Here is an 18,265-nt window from a genome sequence, read left to right as displayed (position 1 = left end):
AACTAACAACGCGCACATGCATTATCAATGTCAGAAGTCATCCCTGATGGCTCACACTTTTCTGTAGAGTCCGACGACTGCTGGCTACAAAGCAGTCATTTAAAATAGTCTGGATTATTCCAACCAAAGTTGGAATGTAAATGATTAATAACCTGGATTATTCCAACCAACGAAAGTTTAAAAAAGGAATTCTCACTTTCCTGATAACATTTTCTTTCCACTTGTTGCATGCATCACCTACAAAGAAGTCACAGATAGTATCCAGGCTTCCATCGTCAAGGCCTGAGAGGTTAAACAAGGAAGACTAAAATTAGAAAAAAAAGTCACCATTTTAACTAAACTGCAAGGTTTTTGCAGCACTTCTAAGATCTCTCCTCTAATTAATTCTACAGAAGGCCTTTTCACGCAATTAAACAGGAGAATGACTCATAAACAGGAAGGACAGCCTGAATTGCAGCCTCTGGTTTAACTTACCAATCCATTTCAACAAGCCAGTTTAACCTAACTTATTTTTATCTTTCAAATTTACAGCAACAGCCAAAGTAGTCACGAGGGAGTGTGCCACAAACAATGCTCCCAAACTTCTCATCAGTTCCAGAGGAAGCAGTGACATTTTGAGACTCGACAGCAAAGTCCAAGAACAAAGAGTCCCACGGCCGCTCCATTATCCAAGCAGCCCATCCTGGATTGTCAAAGCAACAAAATTAAAAAGCAATATGCCATCTCTGTTACCTTATCTAGATGAATTGAATAGTGGCTCAGATCAGAACAAAGCTTTTAAAAACAAACAAACCAACCCAACAGAATACTTAGAAGGAAAGTAGCTAATACCACAGAAAGATCATTAAAGACATCAACACACTGAGGAGAAAATAACCCATAAAAAACAGAGCATTTTAGCAAGCAAGCAAAGACCCTTACAATAAAGTCACCTGAAGTCTGAAGAGATACATGGGAAAGTGATATTTTCTTTCATTTGTTCTTTATCATTTTTGCTTTAGTCATTTGTGAGATTTTGCCTTGTGCTGATCTATTCTTGGGACAAAATCCACGTTCCCTTTACAAAGCAAGTAAAACTAAGAATTCATGTTCTTTTGGAACTGCTGAATAAAAGCTGCTGAGTACAAGCTAGTCATTTTCTAGCTTTCAAAAAATATAAATATTTTTGAATGTTAACATCTATCCACACAATAGTTATTAATATTGAAACTGTCATTGTTCACCTCCATTGTTGTAAGGAACAACTATTTATCACGATCTTTTGAATTTGATTGTTTCTGTTGTTTACAACACAGTACTTTGTCAATTTGGTATGTTACTTGCGAACACCTGAGTTCGCCAGACAAGTCTTAAAAAAGAAAAAAAATAAATCACTCAACTGCCATCTAAAAGAGACTTTTTAGTTGCTCTAGAAGACCTCAAAAAAAATACCTACCTCTTCAAGCCCTAAGTCAGCTAAAACGCACACCACGAGTACTGTGCAGGTGTTCCATGTAAGGACGGGGAGGCTGAGGCTTGCTTCCCAGTAGTTACACATTGTTCTTTCTTCTATACCTCCTCTGTGAAGTAGGACAGCATTTTGCTGTTTTGTAGTTCCACAAAACACCCAGAACACCTGACTGTGGCACAAAACTCGGGCTTGATTTTGTAAAACAGACTGAAATACGAACTATCTCAAACAGAGATGATTGCTTCACTAGACTCGTGAGCACGAACAGATATTTTCAAAATTTCATTAACACAATGTTTACTTGTAATGGCAGGGAAAAACTTTCTACTGAGCCTCTCAGAGAACAGCCTACACCCTGAAACATGAGATTTACTCATCAAGTCCGATCATCATAACTGCCAGAATTACAAATGGTCATAAAATAATGTTTATGCAGCATGTCACAAGTTCAGAGCGCCACGCAAGCTAATCAAACTCACTTTCTACTATTTCTTTTAAATTAGTGGCTGATAATTTCCAAGGTCTTTCCTTTGTTTTTTGCATCCTGTCATACAAAAAAAAAAAGATACAAACCACTTTAGCCTTGCTGTACTGTGATTACCAGATTCAAGAGATATAAACACTGAAGGAGCTCACCACTCTCATTTGTTTGTACAGTTCCAAATGTCAAATAGTACCCAAAGAACTTCCATTCCAAACTGATAAGAAAAGGAAGGGAAAAAAAAAAAGAAAAGAACAAGCAAAAAACGTGTGACTTACAAGACAAGCAGGAGCCAGTAGTTAAAAGTTTTATTTAACTCTCATTTTTGCAGGAAAGAAGGCATTTATATTACACAATCATTGCAGTAAAACGTGGAAGAGTTACTGATTCACATACAACTGCTACCAAAAAAAACCCCACACAACTGAAGAGGATTAAGTCAGTATGAATAATGTTTACTCTAAAAACAAAGCACAGAGAATGTAAAATGCTACTGAACAGTGGGAGTGTTCCAAAGAAGCTGGTTTACTAATAAGTGGGTAATTAAAACCATCCCCCTCAGCATGAATTTCAATTCATTCTCTTTGCAATACCTCCCCTGGACCTGACTCTTTTGCCTCAAAAGACAGCTCTTAAACTTGAGTTGGAGACCAACACTGCCTGCAACAATTTATCAAAAATAATTAGCTTGCAGGTCCCTGAAGACCTTCAATGCATACTAAAGAAACAGGATTCCTGCTTCTCTACCAGAAGTTTCCTTTCAAAACAGAAGGGAAGTTAAAAGTTTTAATTGAAAAACCTTCCCGCTTGTTCACCATTTTAACTGAAGTAATTGCTATAAATGACTTCAAGAGGAAATTCTGAGAAGGCCTTTAGAACCAGGCTAACAGCACTATTGTTCCATCAGCTGATCAACCAGAAGTTTGTAATGAACAACAAATTTTAAAACAACCAGACCTCAACCTTCAAAGCTTGTCCTGACAGGGTTTGGTAAACAGGGAAGCGTTCTGAAAAGCGGTATTTGGAATGCCTGGATCATATGTTAAATGTAACAGCCTGCTTTTAAACAGTAGTTAAAAAGCATGATTTTTAAAACACATACTTAAACAGAATAGTGAAAGGATGAGAGTAACCAGGCTTCGTTAAAACGATAAACAAACCCCAAAAGGAATCAGGAACCTCCCAGAGCAGCATGTATTTCAGTTACTACAGCTATTCCACATGCTTTGTTTCTTCAGCAGGCTTGCAGCCAAAGTGCAATCATAGTACAGAAGTCCCAGATTAACACAATGTGCACCCCTGTCGTAGTTCTAAACATCTGTGTAATTGACGAATGGTGCTTTATGAGAAGAACTACAAAAAAAACCACACTGATTTTGCAAGATTTTTTTGCAAGGAATCAGTGGTGGGATGGCTCTGTACAGCAAGAACATTGTCACTTATGGCTATTTTAGTGACATCGAGGTTGGGATGAATAATTGTCAATAAACCCTGCAGCTTCTGGAATGCTGAATTCGACTCGCCTTACCGCTGTATTACCCATCACTGAAACAAACACCCTTTTCTGCACTGTCTCAAAATATAAAGCAACCAGAGACTGCCACTATCTGTGTGAAGCAAAGGAAAGATTGGTTCCTTTCCTTCTGCTACACTTGCAATACTCCTCAGTTTAACTGCATATCTTCCATTTCTTACATTGCAAAAGAGGAAAAAATTATTTTTTTAATTGTCAAAACAATCCTCTTCCCTTAACTAATGTCATGCCCCTCCCAACCACCTCTCACATGAAGATTTTTTCTATGTTCCCACTGATTCCTCTTTTTTAATCATCTAGGTAACATTGTACAAAATAGCATAAGTAAAGGCACACAATCAAGTGACACAGATTTTTTGTTTTTCTACATGTGGCCTTTATGCTTCCCAAGATCCTGTTTTCTTTTTTCAAAAAGAGTATGCTGAGTAATAGCTTCCATGTAGAAATCTGTAAAGGATGTTTGGGTCCTTTATCTGTGTGAATTTAAGTCTTTAGATTTTTCAAATGTCAATGGTTGGTGCTCAAGAAGTGCTGCTAACCAGATGAAGTGACATTTCTCATCTAAATAAGGCATCAGTTTCTTGCTCACAAGTTAAAGCTTGGGCCAGAGCCAAGAGCTACCCACCTTCTCAATGGTAACCTGCTCTTGTTATTCTGCCAGCCTTACTGCAAATTATTCAGTCCGCCTGCGTAACATTTCTGTAACATGTTGCTGATGTACATAACAAGCCATTTGCACCTGCCAGAAGTTGCGCCAGACCACACGTACACACCTAACTACTTTGAAAAGGAACCTCCTGGGAAAAATAAATAAATAAATAAATCTTGCATAAAACACAGTTCTCTAGCAATTCCAGCACAGAGCACTGTACTACTGGTATTGCTTCTGGCCACAAAAACTTTCAGCAAGATATAGAAATCTTGATATTTCAATCACAAAATGTAGTTCCCCCTTTACCTGGTACCATACAACGAGTTGTTATCATGCAGTAACGGGAAAGTTATTTCCAAAAACACTCTAACCAGACAGTCTTTTTATGTCAGAAGAACTATTTTAACAACCTAATAGGGCTTCACCTTCTTCCCAGTTACGCATTTCCACAAATAAAAAAAAGCATTAGAAATCAGTTAGCTCTTTGAAATCTAATACCATTGCAGCTTTTACCGTACCGGTAACGAAGAAAATGAAACCGATGCAAGATAATGTCATCAGAAGTACTTCTTGAGAAAAACAAGTGACCAAAGTAAGTGATGGGAACTGTACCCAATATCTACGTACAGAAAGGAAAGTAACAAGAGTAAATATTTGTGGTTTTCTTTCTCAGTTATCATGAGTCTGTAAAACTTCAGATTGCTTTACTGTAATATAGCCTACACAGAAGTAACCTTGAAGGTCACACCAATTTCAGCTGGTGCTGAATGTTTATATAATAACCTTTCAAAACAGAAACACATTATATATTTATTCTGTATGATAATAGCTGCATATTCATTACCAAATGCAGTCTAAGGCATTAACTTCAAAGTACAAATTCTCCCATGGCTTATCTCTCGTACTTTGAGCCAGATTTCTTTTTCGGCCTAGCAGACAGTATTACTTGGTATGCTACAGCAAACAACTATTCTTCAACTTACTGGGGAGCAAACCCGCAAAACCACACAGTTTTATCTGTGAAATGATTCAGTGAATCTACTGGGGAAAAGAATTTTACACAATGCACAGACTTCGCAAGTTCTGCAAAGGATTGTCTGCTTGAAAGGTATCTTACAGTTGCAGCAGTCTGCTGCATAGCTATTTTGAGACACTGGGGATGCATGCTTGAGTCTAAATGCAGATGAGCACTTTCCTTTTCGTGCAGTTTTACACTTCATGTTATTTGAAAGCTACAATTCCACAAGTTCTTCCAAAGGGATGAAACATTTGTTGCAGGTATCCAGCATGTAAGCTATATGATTTCTCAGGTGGAGTAAAAAAGGTAATTATCTTTCATATTATTAAATAGTATAAAACAGGAAAGGTCAATTTCCTGTTTTTAAGTATCATAAAGACACCCCTTTACCGCAGTGGTTAGTTAGGAGATACAGACACTAGATGAAGTGTGATATCAGACTTCACCATCATCAGAGGTGATCACTATCATCACCTTCAAGGCCTCTGAATTAAACATAAATAATTTAGGTCAATATTTTTAATATACTTGCTCATTGAATCTTAGCATCTGCAGTGCTTAATTCAACAAGATTGACAAAGGTTTCCACCCAGACTGCAGGTGAATCACTGGCAGAGGTTTCTAAAAGCAATCCTGTTAATTTCCATCATCTGCTTTAACGTGACCCAGTAGTATTATATAGCAATATATGTGTCCTAAGATGCTCTTATATTAAACCTTGACATATTAATGAATGCAATTGCTGGATTCATACATTCACCTGTTCATTGGAACATTAGATTTTAAGATATTTATCATCATACAATAATATTACAAGTCTCCAGAATATTTTTGTTTTAAACTAAAATAATTTGGATACAACACTGACAAATCCCGGAAAACATACAACTTCCCACACATCTCCATTAATGTTAATGCTGCACAAAAGTGACAGATGAGCATGGCACTCAAGACTCTGGTTGTCAAAACAGAGTATGTTGACAGTACCTGCATTTCCAAATCTCCCTCAACCCAACCCATCAAGTTGTCTGCTTTGACAGAACCTTTTCTAGGACAGGAAGGTAAAGCTATAAGCAACTGTAGAGAAAAAGAAACGTGCCTTACTGATAAAGTCTGTCTCTATTTATGTTAGTGGAAACCATAAATTCATATCCACATTAGGTATTAACAGACTAAAGAAAGCCATGGTTTATGGGTCTAGTGGTGAAGCTTAGAAACTGTCAGTAATGTACATACTTTTCCTAAGAACACCGGGCTATTTGTGCAACCAGGAAGACTCCTATTAGCTTCGATGACTTCAAATAGAGATATTTACAGCTGATAGAGCGCCAGCTCATGCCCTGCTGCCCTCGTAAAACTAAAGGGGTAGAAAAAAAAAGATAAGTTTAGGAACACATACATTTCCGTCTTGTAGTATCCAAGAGTTACCTAACAATTCTGTGTAGCTATACGACATGAATAGAGCATAAATGCAGAATTTAACAGTGTCATTTCCCTTATAAGCAGGATCATTAAAAGATAGTACTGCTAAAACAGTTACAGTGATTAAAGCTGCTCTGCTACAGCCGAGGTTGCCTTGTCCCTTTTGATTATTTTTGCACTTTTTTACTTGGCCATTTTCAGTATAACAAGAACCACAGTGAAAACAGTACCTACTATGTGGGGAGGGAGGGGCAGATTTTTCAGTCATACTTGACTGAAAATTAAAAATAAGAGAGCTATTCTTAGGTAAAAGGCATACTTCCACGTGGAGAAAATTAAATATTCCCACTTCTTAGGAAAAAATAAGCACATCGGTTTGCTCTTCATAAAATGGCACAGACCTCACAATGGCTTTTGAGGGCAAAAACCGACACCAGGACATTCCCAACCACCAAAACACATTAAAACGCGGCTGTCCCAATGCCGCGTTCCCGGCACGAAACCTTACCCATCCTCGCCCTGTTATCCGACAGCTAAAATAACGCCCAAAACTAGTGAAAGCGAGCGGAGTTTCTGTTGTGTTTTGTCACGGCCGAGGGCCACCTCGCTCTTCCCTGAGGCGCCACAGACAAAAGGGCGACAACCGGCGGGGGGAGGGCGGCGCGGAGAAGGGGGCTCCGGCCTTCCTGCTGCTGCTGCTGCGCCTGGTGTTGGTTTAACCGTGCGGGGATTTAGTTTTCTCTTCTTTCCAGGCACACACGGCCGCTGGAAAAACAGCAGCAGACGCAGGCCGCGCACAAAAGCCGCCTGTCGCTCCCCCGCCGTAGCCTGAGGCAATGCTGCTTCGCCCCCACCCGGCCGGGCCCAACCGCCGGGCCCTCCCCGCCCCCCTTTGCCTCCGCCGGCCTCAGCAGCTCCCTCCCCGGGGCGCTCAGAAATCGAGCCCGGCAAAAGCCCGAGGCCTAGCGAGGCAGGCAGCAGCAGCACGGGCCCCAGCGCCAAGCGCAGCGCCCGCCCCTCCGCCTCGACCCCTCTCCGGGACGGGAGCGCAGCCCTCTCGCCCTCGCCCCATTGTTCCCCGCACCCCTGGCTCCGTTCCCCTCAGGGGAAGCAGCGCACTCACCACACGGGCCGGGCTCCCCCCGCAGCGGCCACCGGCCCCCTCAGCTGCGGCACACGGGGGTGGCTGCAGCGCCCTGCGCCTCCAGCACCCACTGGCTCCGGGGCGCCGCCGCCGCCTCCCGTCGCCCCGCCGCCGCCGCCAGCGCCGCTGCAGCAGCGGCCATCTTGTGCGTCGGCTGCCTCCCCGCTCCGCTCCGCCTCGCCTGCCTGCCCGCACCGCCTCGCCGCTGCCGCCCGCCCCTTCCTGCGCCCGGCCCCCCCGACAGGTGGGGAGGAACCGGGAGAAGGAGCCGAGTCACGGGCTGGAGCTCGGGTAGAGCCCTACGGGGCGAGGGGCCGGCGCTGCCGGGCGGGGGTGCTGTCACCCGCTGCGGGGAGGGCGTCGCGAATTCCTGTCAGGAGCAGCAGGCGCTTCCCTCTACCCTTCGTGCCTTTTGGGTTGTTCTGTTGTTTTTTTGTTTTTTTGTTTTTTTTTTTGTTCTTCGTTCCTCCACCTCGTTACTTCCTCCCTAGCGTTCACCGCGGGTGCAGCGAGGTTATAGGGCCGAGGTTGTAGCTCTCGGTTACGTTACATGTGTCCTGAGGAGCCGGGTGCGGGCTCGGAGCCTCCCGCAGCCCGCCATTTTACCTCAGCGCCCGCAGTTGAGGGAGCCCTGCCTCGGCGGGGCGCGCTGCGGTTGCCCTCCCCACCGTGACTGCCTCACGCCACCAAACCTTAGACCTTGGGGTTGTTTTCTTACTTTAAAAGATGGTGTGTGCGTGTGTGTGTGTGGGAATGAATGCTGTTCCCCATCCTGCGTGTCCGTGCAATTCAGAGGCCTCGTTTCTTTGCTCACCAGGCTCCCTGGAAGGCACAGAGCTTGGCTTGCTGCTGAAGAAGGTCCTTCTTTAGCTTTCTTTGCTGCAGGATACGTTTGATTCATCATCATCCTCAACAAATATAAAGATACGAGGTGAAGGGGACCCAGCAAGCCCTACTGCATCACACAGTATCTGGACGTATGCTTCTACATTTTGTCTACTTGAGAAGTTTTGAAATGAAGTTTTGAAGGATTTTTCCATATATTCATGACAACTTGCTGCATTAAGTTAGCACATACTGATTGCTATTTAGTTCTCAAAGCATTTTGAAACTAACATCAGGATATTTCGAGGTAGCATCAATTTGATTCTCATTTTAAGAAAACATGAACTGATATATAAGGTACTAAGGAATTTTGCCAAATGTATTTATAAATTTGATAACAAAAATTGGGTTCAATGGTCCCATCCTGTTCCCCAAATATGTTATTATGTCTGTGCCTAGCAGGAGGCCTAATTGTCTGTAGTGGGCTCTGTGGCACCAGCACCCAGGTGAAGTAACATCAGTCAGAGACAAAGCTTGGCACATGATTTGTTTTGTACAGCTCCTCATGCACCTTGTTACTTAAGAAAATTCAGTGCTATAAAAAACACTAATAGCTAACTTTACACTTTCTCCCTTCTATAAGGTGTTACGTAATCATATCCTGATATTTTTTCCCTCTCACTCCTCTTTTATGAAGGGCTTTGATGTGTTAACCCATCCAGTGAAGGCCTGTGCAGGATGTCGCGTGTTGAATCACTGCATTTCTAAACACTTTACCCTACTGTAGAGAGCATGCGCTGCATTATCAGTTCAACATCCCAGCTGCAGAGGACTGCATGACCTTGAGACACCATTGAAATGATGCAACGTCAGATCGGAAATAACCAGGCCCAGAGCCAGGGTCTTCAGACAGCAACCTGCAAAAGGAAGCTGGATCATGACATGCAGACACAAACCCGGAAACAAATAGCAGAGCTAGATTCCTAGACAAAGGCTAAAGTTTACATGGTAGAATTTAATATTCAGCTCACATTTCTGGCTTTTGTATTGATTGCAGACTGCTGTGATTTTCACATTAATTTTACAAGAATTGTGGTGATGGTAGCTAAACATTAATTCTGTCACTTTTAAGAAAGAAATTGTCTATTGACAGACTTTCACCAACACAGTTAAGGTTAACGTTTTTCAAGGATTGGTGCTCGAATAAAATAATATTAAGAACAGCTTTAGTTTCTGAAAACAAGGTTTTCTTGCCACAGTCACAGGCATTTGAGATCTTATGAACAGAGAAGATTAAGATCTTTACAAAGACCACCTTTAACTTAGCCAGACTCAATTCTAAATGAAATTGCAACCTAGGTTCTAAGTTGTGTGCTCTAAATTACCCATTAGCTGTTCCTTGGCCTGTTTTCCACTGTTGGCTAGAGAATTGAGACAGCTTTGTGAATTGGACCCTTCCTTCAGCAATAATGAGTTAGTGTGAATTACAAAAGAAGTGCAACTTTGACAGTTTAACATAGAAGTGTGAATCTTAAGCATTATGGCTGTTCTCTTGTTATGTCAAAGAGCTTAACAAACAATTTAAACAAATCTAAAGGGATGTTTCCAAGCATCAGAATCTTTAGTACCATTGTTACAAAATTAAATATCTTCATAAATGATTTAATCAAGACTACCAAAGTTTACCAGATTCAGAAGTTGGAGATGATCACAGGTTAGTAGGTTATTACATTTTTTATCATTATGTTAGCATACAAATACTTCCTACAATGCCCAAATGAAACATTAAGATCACTTATTCCTAATGACCATATAAATTATGTAAGAGTCTTTGTCTTGAAGTATAGTCTTTCATATAACCAATTGGCAAATTGCAGCATGGTTTATTAAAAAAAATCTGAATCATCATATTCATATCTAATTAGTCCTTCTTCTTCCGAATGAATCATGAAGCAATATTGCTGCATATTATCCTAGATCAGTTTAAATATCTGCTTCATCTTTTTACTCTAATTTAAAACTTTATATACCACAGAAAATTTTGAACCAGCAATTGTCGTCTTTTGCAGGCTGCTTTCCTAAATGTTACAGTAGAAATGTGAACCTTACTGAAGTTATTAGTATCCTGTTCAGACACAGAAGCCAGCACGAGGAACTAAAATGGTAGGTGTTCACTGCAACCTTTGTTTAAAGTTACAGAAACTATAAATGGTCAAGGCCTCAGGACATCCTCTTACTTCCTAGTGTATATCAGGTGGTTGTACACTGCACATCATCCTGGTGTTTTCTTCAGTCGAGTTTTTAATACTCCAGTCAGGAGACCTTACCACTTCCTATAGTCAGTTCCTATATATGGTTCCCATTTATTGAAAGGTTTTCATTTTCAGGTAGCTTATATTTGCCCTAGCATTTAATTCTATGACCACTTAGTAAATTCTATTACCAGTATTTACTTGCTAACAACAATTTTCAGTATTACAACACAGTTTACCACAGTACTGCATTGTTTAGAGAAGTGGGATCTGGAATGACCTATGTGCCTTATTAAGGAACATTGCAAAGATGCATGCATACTCTAAATTTCAAAACCCGTTTTAGATTAACACTTTTCTAGCTGATTATTCTTAATTCTGGATTTAAAACATTCAGAAATCTGTAGATGAGCTTGTTCCCTCTTTTTCTCAGGAACTGATCTCACTAGATAGCTGGATTATTTTAATGTCTACCCTCTGTAGTTATCCCGCGTTTCTTCCTTCATGATACACTGCTTTCACATATGAAACACAAAACATTTGCTTTTAGGATTACTATTTTCATATCTCTTTGCAGCTTGTTATTAATTCTGCTGTCATTTATCTCTAATTATTCAAATTGTTCTTTATTGTCCTTAAAAATCCACAGGAATTAGTTTAGATTCTAGAACAACGTGTCAATTTTCCATGACATTTTTTTCCTCACCAAAGAGGTGCTAATGTAGGCACAATTCTAGGATGTTATATTTGTGGACAACCTAGTAACCTTCAGATTATACATTAGAAATGTATCCCTCCATTAGACTGTATTACTGAAAGGAAAAAGCTAAAATATCAGCGCAGCTGTCAAATGGTATCATTTTGATGATTCAATTTTTGTATTACTGTTTCCATATAAACTTCAATGCAGTAATACAATAGCTGTCTTCATAAAAAGAGAGACTTTTAATGCGTTGGCAGTGTTTCAGTTTGCTATTTCAGTTATCTGCATGACCACTAAAGCTGATAATAATGGAAAATTTCTCATTTTGAAACCAGTGATATCAAAATGAAAGGCAAGATTTAAATATTTTCCCAAATGGCTGCAATCATTAAAAAATGTCGTTGCTGTAGAAATAAAAAAATCACACATCCAAAATTATTGCATTTGTGATGTAAAACAAAATAAAAAAGAAACTCTTTAGCACTTTTTTGTGCTTGACCATACACATTAACAAAACCTAGAATTCCTGCACTTTTATGAATTTCCACTCACAGAAGCAGAAGACCAAAGCATAACCACCCAATGTTATCATTAAAGAATATGTTGAATGTCATCCAAGCCCATATATTTCAAATGCAACTTTCAGAACTAATTATATATGCTTATTTTAAAATAAAAAAAGTATGAAAACAAAATAAAATCTTCCACTGTGGAAGGACATGCTCAGTGTCTAGACCATAGCATATGAAGTTTAGATTTCGTTTATACAAGAGAAACCTTAATGATGTAATGGGATGTGAAAGGCACAAGTGTAAGATTAAAAGTAATTCCATGAATGTTTCTCTCTCAATCATTCAATTTACACAAGCAAGATAATAGTATGTAACTCACCAACTGTTATCAGTTTTGTTTAAAAATTTGTAAAACTTTCTACAGCTATTTGATGGTACGCAAAATAGATTTGCAGTATATCAATGCAGTTTACATTTGCATTTTCATACTACTGGGAATGACAGAATAACGTTCCCAGTATGAAGGAAAACAAGGAACAACGAGGAAGGTAAGAAAATTCCCTCTGATGATTTCTCATTAGGAGGTTCCACTTAACTGTACCATCTCATTAGCCTCCCTGTCCCACTGACAGAGAGAGATCCTATATACTGACTTAGTAGTGAGTGGCACAGATTTTCATGGTACTCCTTAGTGCCTTTTTGCTTACATGCCATTGCCTTGTTTGCTTTGATCCCACTTCGAGTGTCATTCAGCAACATTTCTTTCTAGGCATGAGGGAAAAAAAACACCTTGAAGCATTATAAAATATAAGAAGTAACAACATGGCAAGAACACAGACCCACTCTGAGGCTGTGGGGATATCAGAGATTTAATGTTCACTGGGCAGAACAAGTCAAAGGCACTACAACGTATTTGTTGTTCTGGTGCCCTCTGCTGAAATAACCATCTGTTTGGCTTCTGAATCCCCCAGGGAGAGCCAGGAGTCCTATGTACCAAGTACCATATGCTGCCACCTCTTTATCTTACATTTTAGTTCCTTGATCTACTTCCTTTTCTATCTGTCTCAACAAAAAGCAGAAGCACAAGCCTTTCCTTTCCTTCCTCCCCTGGTACTTCTGTTGAAATTTGTCTTCTCTTCCTTCATAATGTTGTTGCTTTGCAGCTTACAACAGCCTTTCACTGGGTTTAGGAAAATAACATGAGTTGTGATGATGAAAATTAAGAAAATAACATTTTATAAGAATTCCATCTCGTGTATAAAACCAAGAACCACCTAAAGTAGCCACATTATTTTTGTTCCTTTCTGGCAGCTTCCTCATGTTCTGTAAAACTGGGGGGAAAATGAAAGACGAGTAGGATGATACAGTCAGCACGGTTTTTCTACAGCAAGTCAGTACGTTTGTTTAGCTGCATGTAAAACCACAGCCTTACTCTCACTTTGAAGGGGAAGCTGAAGTGTAGAGGTTAAGCAACTGTTCAGGTTCACATCACAAGCAGTGGCAAGATGTGGAATAAAACCCAGATCTCACGGTCTGGTCTCCTGTTCCAACCACTAGACCTCACTACATCCTCCACACCTATGCAAATTACAGTAATTGCATTATGACTAAACTGCTGTCTGAGTAATTTTTCCAACCAAATTTCCAAGTTAGAGTACAAGTAAAAAGTGGGACTGTCTTAAATCTCCGTGGTTGCATGACACTTTTGCAGTAAAAGAAAACGTGCTGACTATTCCAGGAGTTCTCCTTGCTTTTTGTCACATGTAAAGACTCAAGTTTTGTACTGGTTTGCTTTAAGAACATCTGATACAGGACTTCCCCATTGCATCTTCCAGCAAACATGACTATCAGTTGTTGTAGGAAAATAAAAGTAAAGGACGAAACAAGCTTTAGCTAATCTTAACACATGAATGAATACATAAGTTTGGATTATTATTATCATTTAACTACTGTGGATATCTAGTAGCTTCTACTTTTTCAGATCTCAATTCTAGCACTTTTTTAAGAGTATGTTTTTTTCAGTTAATTGCAGAGGGAAATAATATATCATCCCTCACTGTTTCTTGAAAAGAGGCCTATAAATTTAATAACATGTAGCTGAAGCACATGCTTGATAAGCAGTTTACAGTAATATTTTTTTCAGAAGGAACATGTCAATTTTTTTTAGGTAGGCTGAGATTGTTTTTTTGTGAGATTGTAGCTGTATGGTTATTTCCTTAATTCTTTTACCAGAGTCTACATATCGCATCTACTTTCACAAGCAAATTCTATCACACACAAAACCCTACTTCTTTGCTACAAATTTCCTCCCCTGCTTTTAAATTTATTTTCAACAGAATATTTTCATTTTATTCTTTCTCTCATTACTGGTAAAACGCTGTTACATAGCATCCTAGGAGTTCAATTTGAGCAGGAAACACACAAGCATGATTTGTTTTTATTGTTAGTAATCTGATGTGTCAAGTGATGCTGTCTACTCTTCTTTAATTCCAGCAGGTGAAGGAGGAGGCATTTACAGAAGAAGAAAAAATAAATTCACCAAAGCGAATCCGTGAGTTGATTCAACAATAGTAACTAAATAGTGGAATTAGCTCACATCACTGGAAAGGAAGAAATAGTCTTTGTGGTTTGGCAAGTAAACTACTGATACAATTGCTATGAAACGAAGCAAAACAAAAAAAAAACACAACCAAATGAAAAAAAAAAAAACAACAGTGCAAGTATCAGAAAATAATCTGCAAATGTGATTACAGATGTGGCTTGTATATACATTTTTAAGACATTCAAATAATTTTAGTATGAGTGACATCAGTTTCTTGGAGATAAATGAGAAATAATTTCGTACTCATTGAGGTACACAGAAGGCTACAGCATGGGTAAAAGTCTTAGCCTGTTAACAAAGCCAAAATATTTTGAGAAGCGTTCTTTCTGGCCTGTTAGGTATGTTTCTCATTCTCATACATAAGGCCACAGTATCTCAAGTCTAGTTGTCTCCAATACTTCTGGTGTTCCAGTGGCTCTGCTTGGAAATCAGGAGTAAGAAAGAAAGAGAGACTCATCTTGTTGTCATTGCAGTCTTTGTAACTTGGCTGTAGTTGAACTTCATTTCAGCAGTTTGATATAGAAAGGTTGTTTATGCTGCAGTTTGTCACTGTCTCACCTAAGCGGCAGCTTTTCTTATCAATATTTCCATTAGCACATAATGCTGTGCAATAAAAAAAAAGGAGTGTCCTCTTTTTCATACACAAAAAAAGCCCCTCTCCTTAGATTTTCTTCCACAGGAAACGCACATGCATATATACACTTATATGTGTATTAAAGAGACAAGATAAAACTGTTTCTATTCCACATAGGTGAGTCAAACATTGAAAAGCAGATGAGAGTGTACATACATCTATTCACTGATTTATCAGATCTAACAGCCACAACTCACAAGTGTCAGGAGGCAATGAACTTGCTTTGTATTGTACTTCTCAAGCTCACAGATCTAAAGGAGAATCATTGGAATGCAACATAAAAATTCTAAAAATCTGACCGTCAATCTACCTTTAAATTTAGCTGCTAAAAGAAAAAAGAAACAACAAACCCAAACAAACAAAAGGCAACCAAACAACAAAAAACATTGAGAAATAAACCGTAATTTCAAACCATATTATTATCAAATACTGAGCTGCAGCATAGCATAGTAAATTATTGCTTCTCAAGTGTTTGGAAGTTCTGTCACAGGAATCTACTACTTCCTGAGACTATAACTGCTGGGTTGCTCTGCATTTTTCATTTTTTCTCTGCAACCTGAAGGAAATATGGACTCTGTTAATCTTGTATCCTATAGCCATTGTTGCTCAGCTGTCTGTTTAGGTATCAGATCTTGTTAGCAACCAATTGATGGATATTTTCCCCAGAAAATACTTAATTTTCTTATTCTTCTGAACTTTTCAGATGAAGGGATTGCTTTGGAGGTCAGGGATTCTCATACTAGATACATATGCTGTTGAGCAGAGACACACTGACAATACAGAAGCTTTTTTGCCCCCTGTCATTTTGTACCCCATTAAGACTGACATTTTGTCTTAGTCCTTACACCTCTGCAGGGCATCACTAATGGAACCTACCAATTGCAGTTTACCACAGACGGGCCTGAAGTTATATCAGCTTTTCTGATGTTAAGATTCAGAAGCACATTTTTACAGCAACTTTTTGGCATGTCTTGCATTTTTGAATGAGGTCAACAGATGGGGATTTATGGAAATAAGACCCTTGGTTTTAAAGGCAGAAGAGTATATAGATGTAGCAACAGTTACAGATATTTAGATCAGAGAATGTGTGTAATACACGCAGTGTTCGTGTGGGTATGGGTGTATGTTTATGTAATATGAATATTTGTGGATATTCTCTGCGTGCATATATATCAACAGCAAAGCACTTGGTGATGTGGTGATAGCATTTCCTATCACACATCTTTGCACTTACTTTGTTTCTTAAACAAGATAGCGATCTTCTAACTCAGAAGCATTCAATGTAAGCATGAAATGTCATGATGATGAGACTTCTGTAAAACATACTACTGTCAAGTGGATTTATATTACATGCACAGTGAAGTGACAGCTTATATGACACGGCATTATCTTCGTGGGTCTTCCGAAAATGGATATAATCCTTATCAGTTTTTGCAGGAAAGTGACCTGTTTTTCCAGCTCCATTTCATGTAAAAATGCTCCATTTCATGTAAAAATTCTATTCCTAGATACTTGTTAAAATATCCTAGTATTCCTAGATAAGTGTTAAAATAGCCTTTTTTTTAAACTCTTCTACCAAATCTGAGCTTGACACTAATTACATTATCAAACCTACGTTTCTCAGAAGGAGGCAGCTTCGTTATGTATTCTATTCCATCTCCCACCCCAAAAAACGGGTCTTCATTCTACTGACCAGTTATTTAGCAGAGCCCCACCGTTTAGCAAGGTCATTTGGAACCTGACACTTGATTCAGGTGTTACAGACCAACCCCAGGAAGGCCACTAACAGCCCAGTCACTCTTTCCTAACACACAGAAAGGACTAGCACAGTGACCTCGTGCTGGCAATCCTGTATAAGGTCATACACTGTTACAATTGGCTGAGAGACAGTAAAAAATTATTTGAAAAAAATTAAAAGTGATGGTTGGACCAGATGATCTTGGAGGTCTTTTCCAACCTTAATGATTCTATGAAACCTTACTCATATCAGGAACCTTGCAGCTAGAAAAGTCTTCTGCTGAGCCTGGTGAGAGACAGGAACATTGTTTCTCATCAGCCAGGCACGGGACATGTTGACAGTTAGCAAAAAGATTTTTAGGTTCATGGTGTTATGTGGATGTCTTTGGGTATGTCTCACAAGCTACAGATCACAGCTCTAAAAAGTGTGTAGTTAACAAAAGGGTTGCTGCTCTTTTTTAATGTTCTGAATTTCATGAAAATAATTTTACACTTGTAATTAAAAGCAATGTATATCAATTTATTCTCTGTAAAATAGAGTAACACTGTCTTTTGAGACAGGTGAAGTTTGTGGATTCAGCCTACAGCTGTAACTGTTCAAAGGCCACATCTTCATCTTAAAAGTGGTAGCAACATTTTCTGTGTTTTCTCCCACCTAATTACTGCTGAAAATAAGCTACTTATTAAGTTCCAACTGCTGTCAGATTCATATTGATTTGTTCTGTCAAAAATAACTTGTAAACTCACTTCTGTACTATTGAACTACCAAATATAGAAAACCAACAATCACATTATAAAACAAATAATCTATATTCTGTTCTTGGTTATGTGGACAGAATTCAACAATGTGTTTATTTAGGGCTGTATCACATTTAATTAGAATTAGACAATGTGTTGGACATCTTTAACACATCTTGTATTTAGAAAGTCTCAACAAGTATTTAAACTGTGAAATATTTCCCATAAACTTCAAGTATTAATTAATTACTTGTTGAAGAGGATTTGACTCGGTTTTATCTCTGGCATGTGATGTTTGGCACCAGCCCTATGATTTTAAGGGTATCAAATCTCCCTAGAGAAAAGCCACTTCATAAGCTATTCCTAACTATTTCCAATGCCGTTCTAAACGTATAAGAAGTCACTCCATTTTCTGAGTTCTAAAGCGTACTCCAGCAGTAAAATCAATATATTAGGCTAGTGTGCTCAAAGGTACTGTAAAGACCTGAGGCAATGTCCCTGTGATGATGCTAGTATCTTAGCCGTATGGGAAAAACAGCATGGCGGGATCAGTTACAAACA

At 39.1% G+C, this 18,265-nt stretch overlaps 1 protein-coding gene and 1 long non-coding RNA gene across 14 annotated transcripts in view; one reads left to right on the top strand and one right to left on the bottom strand.

Moving 5' to 3' along the window:
* Positions 1 to 7,855, bottom strand: part of RC3H1 (ring finger and CCCH-type domains 1) — a 62,979-nt gene extending 55,124 nt beyond the window's left edge. For 4 of the 12 annotated variants that reach the window (XM_040565299.1, XM_040565306.1, XM_040565313.1 and 1 more), the window contains exon 1: positions 7,681 to 7,852. The gene's annotated coding sequence lies outside the window, so the exon portion shown is untranslated. Of the gene's footprint in view, positions 1 to 6,371; positions 6,493 to 7,065; positions 7,385 to 7,680 lie in introns of those variants that run through there. The other 8 variants (XM_040565295.1, XM_040565304.1, XM_040565311.1 and 5 more) reach the window with 5 other exon arrangements.
* A 48-nt stretch (positions 7,856 to 7,903) lies between these two features.
* Positions 7,904 to 11,343, top strand: LOC121073867. 2 transcript variants are annotated; one of them, XR_005821982.1, is made up of 3 exons: positions 7,904 to 7,945; positions 8,519 to 8,833; positions 10,596 to 11,343. It is a non-coding gene; the product is annotated as an uncharacterized LOC121073867 (long non-coding RNA). The 2 variants fall into 2 exon arrangements; XR_005821981.1 differs by lacking the exon at positions 7,904 to 7,945 and adding an exon at positions 7,961 to 8,117.
* Positions 11,344 to 18,265: the final 6,922 nt, after the last annotated feature.

Source organism: Cygnus olor, chromosome 8 (assembly GCF_009769625.2).
Source record: "Cygnus olor isolate bCygOlo1 chromosome 8, bCygOlo1.pri.v2, whole genome shotgun sequence".
Lineage (NCBI taxonomy): Eukaryota > Metazoa > Chordata > Aves > Anseriformes > Anatidae > Cygnus > Cygnus olor.
This window is presented reverse-complemented; position numbering and strand designations above follow the sequence as displayed.